The following is a 6,931-nucleotide window of genomic DNA, read 5'->3' on the forward strand; positions in this document are numbered from 1 at the left end:
GAGCCGAGAGGGTAATGCGGTACCATTGCTTGGTTTGAGTGTAAGAGCAGCTTATTGCCCTCTAAGGGTTATTAGACAATTTGGGATACTTCAGCAAGTGCCACCGTTATGGAATCCCGAAAAGTTCGCCTTTGACATCCCAAGTGGAATTATACCCGAGGAGGAGAAGAATGTCCTTCAAGCCAAAATTCACAAGATCATCTTATCTTTGGATAACCCACTCGAACAAATAATCGAGTGGCCAAAAAGCTTAGAAGAAGACATGAAGATTTGCATGGCCTCTAAAGAATACATCAAATGGATAGAAAATAAACGTCCAATTGATGTCGAGCCATATGTCCCGTTGAGCATAATACCGGATCCCGTGGAGGAGTATGTTCCGGAATACATTGTTCCAAGCATGCCTAGAGTGGAACCCTACGTCCCAGAAGAGGTCGTGATCGATGTGGAAGAATGGGAGTCTCAAGCCAAGAAATAGGAAGAATACCAAAAGGCGGAAGCTATCTTATCTAGCAAAAAGCCTAGGATTGGATGATTTAGATTCCCATTTGAGTTTAAAATCATGATGTCAAACAATTTCAAATTTTATATGCAATGATGGATTGATCATTTTTTTTAAACATGCATAGATAATTTCATAACACGATTTCAAAACATAAAGGAATCACCATGGATTGCAACTCTTTGAATTGTATGATTCCTTGAGAAAGACATTGATGAAGAATTTTATACAAAGCTAAGGCTTGTATGAAATTTCTTATCCTTAACAATCTCATGAAACCATACAATTAAAAGGATGTAGGGTTTCGTGATCATTTTGCTATGCTAATATCGGGTCTTTTTATGAAGCAGGTTGTTTGGCAACGGAAGCTAAAAGACCTCGCACTCGCCTACAAGCTAGAATGGCGGAAGAAGAAACCCTTGTTCGACTAACTGAAATCGAGAATCAAATGACCCAAATGGTTGCAATGATGGCGGAAATGAAGGCCTTTATTCTCGCATCTCGAGGATCTTATCCTACTACTTCAAATGTAGGAACTTCAAATGCTACCGAAACACCAGTTGAAGACCCAGTTAGAAACAAAGAACCAGTTCAAGAAAATCCTCCAAAGACTACATCTGAGGTAGTGAATTTGGAAGACGATGATCAAACCAAAAAGGCATCCAAAGCAAAGGATAAAGAAGAGGCCAAGAGATTGGCTAAAATTGAAGAATGCCTAGCAAGTCAGGGCTATGAGCTTCAAAGGTTCGACAAGTTCTCGCCATACGCAAAGGTGGTTGTTCCAGAAAACTATAAGGAACCGGAGTTCGTGAGCAAGTATGATGGCACTGGTTGTCCCAAAAGCCATTTGAAGTATTATCTCCGTAAGATGGCAAGATATTCAAACAACATGCCACTTCTTATCAGTACATTTCAAGATAGTTTGAGAGGGGCGGCCCTTGCATGGTATACAGCCCTCGACATAGAAGACTTCACTGAATGGGATCATTTGGCGGGAGAATTTCTTCGCCAGTACAAGTTTAATGTTGAAGTACTCCCAACTAGAGAGGATCTCGTCAGGACTGAGAAACGGAAGAATGAAGGGCTCAGAGCCTATGCTCAGAGATGAAAAGCTGTTGCCTCACAAGTAAAGCCCGCCATAAATGAAGACGAGCTCATTGAGCTCTTTCTAAAATCATTGCTAACTGAGTATTACGACAAGCTTCATGTATCAGGCTGTCAGACATTCACCATGTTGGTCAAAGTAGGTGAGAGAATTGAGTGGGGTTTGAAAGAAAAGAAGGCTCAAGAAACAACAGCACGAAGGCCTTACCCCGGGAAAAAAGACAAAGAACCAATACGAGAAGTAGCTATGGTGTCGAGCCCAAGTACTCATCAAGTATCATTTTCGAAGCAATCAAATGTTGCTTGGAAAAATCCAAGGCAATTCGAGCAAAATAAAAGGCCCGTGAGGCAATATACACTGTTGCCCCGACCCCTGTCAAAGCTATTACCAATGCTTCTGGAAAGGCATTTGGTGGCCAAGGAAGTACCGAGAGACAATCCTGCGAGATTTTCTTCGTATGATGAGTCAAAAACTTGCACCTATGACATGGGAGAAAGCGGACATGATGTGGATAATTGTCCCATTTTAAAGTACAAGGTTCAACAGCTCATTGACAAGAAGATATTGAACTTCCAAGAGCCCGAGCCAAATGTACATCATAATCCTCTTCCTGAGCACAATACGGTAACATGATCAAGGATGAGGGAACAGTGATCGAGTCCAACGATGAAGATAAATATGACGTCAAGATTAAGGCTTCACGATTAGGAGATGCTCGCTTCTGTCAAGAAGCACTCCTAAAAGGTGAGAAGACTCCGGAAAACATAACTTCCAAGTGAAATATACCTCACCGCCATGGGCATTCAAAAATGAAGTAATTGTACCTGATGGCCGGGGTGGTATGGACGATGAAACCAGTCCTGAGGAGAAAGCTCCACCCAAGAAAGAAATGCTACTAGATGAAACAGATCAGGATGAAAAGGAGAAAGAAAAAATCCGTCAGGGTGAAAGGTGTTTCACCCAGAAATCGGTCAGGGAAGGCGAAACTGTAGACCTACTCGGTCAAGACAGCGGTAAATACAATTACCGTGTCAGATATACACGACCACCATGGGCGTTCAAAAATGAAGACATTGTACCAGATGGATGGGGTGGCATGGATGAAGTTTCGATCAGCTAATTGAATCTCGAGGAGAATGAAGATCAAAAAGAGAAAAAGAAGAAAAAGACTCGCCAATGTGACAGGCGATTTGTTCGAAAAGCACGAAGACAAGGTGAAGTTGTTGATTATCTCGGTCAAGACAGTGGTAAATACAATTACCGTGTCAAATATACACCTCCTTCATGGGCATTCAAAAACGAAATAATCACACCTGATGGTTAGGGTGAAATAGATGCTAACGAAGCCAATAAAAGCATAGTATCCATGATTACACCATTTATAATCAAGCTTGATGAGGTAGATAAATATAAGGCGGAGGAAGGTCCCATCACACCAATCACTATTCAACTTCCCATTGATCAGCTAAGGATTGAGGAAGAAGAAACGCAGCCTGTGATCATCGCTCTCCCTCCAAAAGAAAAGTTTGACACTAAGTGTGTACCTTGGGATTACTCTCCCAAGGAAGTCGATGCCATAACTCGATCAGGGAGATGCAATGTCCCGAAGGAAAGTAAACACGAAAGAAAGGAGTGACTGAAGAAGATGTTAAACAGTTACTCGCGGTCATGAAGACGAGCGAATTTGAGGTAATTGAACAGGTAAGAAAGATGCCGACACAGATTTCTCTGTTGGATCTCTTCAAGACTTCAGAAAGCCACAAAATGGTGCTTATGAAGCTTCTCAATGAGGTGCACATCCCAGAGACGATTAATGAGGTACAATTGGAAGACTTTGTTGGCGCTATTCTTCTGAAGGATCAAATTGCCTTCTCTAATGAAGATTTTCCAATTGACGGGCGTTCCCACAATAAAGCCTCGTATATTGTCGTCAAATGCCGGGGTAAGGAGGTGTCACCGGTGCTGATCGATAATGGTTCCGCACTTAATTTGTGTCTCCACTAAGCACACTGCATCGCTTGGGGATTAGTGAAGAGCTCATCAAACCGTCTAAGGTAACAGTGCGCTCGTTTGATGGAATGAAGAAAGACATTATTGGCGATATCAAGCTCGAAGTAAACATAGGCCCTGTGCCTTTCCTGATTGACTTCCAAGTAGTGGATATTCCAAGGACTTTCAACTTGTTATGGGAAGACTTTGGATTCATATGGCTGGCGTCATTCCTTCAAGTCTCCATCAGAAGGTCAGATTTGTCATTAATGGCAAGATGATCACCGTACACGGAGAGACAGATTTCATCACCTACAAAGAGAGTGCAATACCGTATGTTGAACCCGAAGTGAAAGAAGAACCAAGTTATCATTCCTTCGAAATGATCTCAATGGTGCAAATTCCTGCCGGTTGCATCATAAAATCCCCGGAGTTCTCAACACCATCTATTATGTCTGGAAGAATGTTATGCCAGTATGGATTTACTCTTGGAAATGGTCTTGGATCAAAGTCTCAAAGAATCAAAGAGCCTATCACTTCTCTCGCTACAAGGATGAAATACGGAATAGGTTATATTCCGAACAACTTTAAAGAACACCATGGAGACCAAGGCCAAGGTCAAAAGAACCATGGAGGCTGTAGAGGCCGAGGTGATCACCTCATTAATCCATCTATATGGAGGGGCAAAGCTAAAGAGCTTCCCTATCATCATATCCACATCAACGAAACTTTTCCTGGACCCTCTAAGCTACTTCAAGAAGAAGACTTACATGCAGAGGAAGAATCTGTTCTGCCAAGCTTATTCGAGGAGAATACCATCAATGTTATCATAACTGAGGCAGAAAATACCTACGCACTGAAGTAGGAAGATTCTCTTGAACTTTTGCTACAAACTTTTCTTTCCATTGCATTTTGTTAATTGCAATTTCAAGTTTCTTGTGATTTCATTTGCAATTTCAATTTAGTTACAATTTACATTCCTTTTGATGTAGATGTAATCGCATTTTTCAATTCAATAAAAATAGTCAAATGTTTTGTTAAGGACATGTAGAAACAAAACCAAACCTATGATGAACATAATCCTCATTCATGAGGCTTGAGGCTTTGGGTTTCTATATTGGTCCTTGTTGCGAAAATGATTTTAAGAGCAAGGAAGTCTAATGATATGAGAACTAGTTCTGTCTTTATGTTCTTTCAAAACAAGTTTCAAAATGAATTTCCAAAAAGTTTTTCATAAGACCATGTGCGTTACTTACTTTGTATGCAATTATTAATCATGTTTATTACATGTCAGGCATGAGTATTCACATATCCATAATAGGTTCATATGTGACCCAAATCTTTCCGAGGAGATCACTTGCGATATTGAAGTGGATAATGAAGATGAGGAATGGATCAAAAGAGAATGGATCCGTCATGAAGAATCAAAGCCACTCATGTTAGAAAAAACGATTACTGTTAATCTGGGTGATAAAGAGAATCCCAAAGAGGTTAAAATTGGAGAAAGTCTTCCCTCAACAGAAGTAGAAAGAATCACAGATTTGCTCAAGGAATATCAAGATATATTCGCATGGTCTTATGCTGACATGCCAGGCCTTGATCCAAGCATAGTTGAACATACTTTGCCAATTGATCCAAGTATTCCACCAAAGAAGCAAAAACTGAAGCGAACAAAGCCGAAATTGACAAAGAAAATAAAGGAAGAAGTGATGAAATTGCTCAAGGTCGGTTTCATTGAAGTAGTACCATATCCAGAATGGGTTGCCAACATAGTGCCCGTAATGAAGAAAGATGGTCGAGTACGTATGTGCATTGATTATCGCGACCTAAATAAAGCAAGCCCTAAGGATGATTTCCCGCTTCCACATATCGATGTATTAGTGGATAAAACTGCTGGGTTCGAAACAGTTTCATTCATGGATGGTTTCTCAAGATATAATCAAATCCTCATGAAGAAAGAGGATAAGGCGAAAACGTCCTTCATAACACCATGGGGCACATTTTGTTATAAGGTGATGCCTTTCGGTCTGAAAAATGCCGGTGCCACATGTCAAAGGGCAATGGTAACTTTGTTCCATGACATGATGCACAAAGAAATCGAGGTATATGTGGATGACATGATTGCAAAATCCAAATAAGGGAAGATCATGTTGAGGTGCTTCGCAAATTGTTTGAGAGACTTAGAAAGTACAAGTTGTGACCGAACCCCAACAAGTGTGTATTTGGGGCAAATTCTGGCAAACTTCTAGGATTTGTGGTCAGTAACAGGGGAATTGAAATTGATCCTTCCAAGATCAAAGCAATATATGACTTAAAGACTCCTTCTACGGTAAAAGAAGTGAGAAGCTTGTTGAGGCGATTAAACTACATTGCCCGTTTCATATATCAGCTTTCTGAGACTGCTAAACCATTCTTCAAAATGTTGAAGAAAAATGCCAAAGTAAAGTGGGATGCGGAATGTCAACAAGCCTTTGACAAGATCAAAGAATATCTGGTATGCCCACCAGTGTTGGTACCACCAATTCCTGGAGTCCCACTGATCTTATATTTGACGATTCACTATGAGTCTTTAGGAGCGGTGCTTGTACAAAGAAGACCAAATGATAGTAAAGACCAAGCCATTTATTACTTGAGCAATAAATTCACAACATTAGAAGCAAATTACCCAGTAGTTGAGAAGACATGCGTTGCACTGATTTGGGTATTACACAGATTAAGACAGTATACCCTTCATCACCAAATCTTGCTAGTGACCGAGAATGATCCGATCAAGTATCTTCTTGAGAAATCCTCCTTGGTCAGGCAATTGGCAAAGTGGCAAGTCTTATTATCTGAGTTCGACATCAGAAGTTCATCCCAAAAGTCAGTCAAAGGATGAGCAATAGCGGACATATTGGCAGAAAATTTGCAAAATATTGCCAGTTCTGAAGAACAACTTGATGATCACATATTGACATTGGTCGACGATAAATGGACCATGTATTTTGATGGTACAATCAACTTATCTGGATCAGGAACTGGGGCAGTACTGATCTCCCCAGAAGGCCAACACTATCCGGTATCGGCGAAATTGGCATTTCCATGCACCAATAACGTCGCTGAATATGAAGCATGCATTCTCGGCTTACAATTAGCCCTTTCAATGAAGGTAAAATGGTTGCAAGTATATGGAAATTCTATGCTCATCATATTGCAAACAACTGGTGAATGGCAAACTCAAGATGCCAAGCTAATTCCTTATCACAGATATTTAGAAGAGATGATAGAAAGTTTCGAAGAGATAACATTCGATTATCTTCCAAGAGCCCAGAATCATTTTGCAGATGCTCTTGCAA

This window comes from Syzygium oleosum, unplaced genomic scaffold (genome assembly GCF_021117445.2).
Source record: "Syzygium oleosum isolate NSW1041296 unplaced genomic scaffold, Sole_v2.1 Sole_v2.28, whole genome shotgun sequence".
In the NCBI taxonomy this organism is placed as follows: Eukaryota; Viridiplantae; Streptophyta; class Magnoliopsida; order Myrtales; family Myrtaceae; genus Syzygium; species Syzygium oleosum.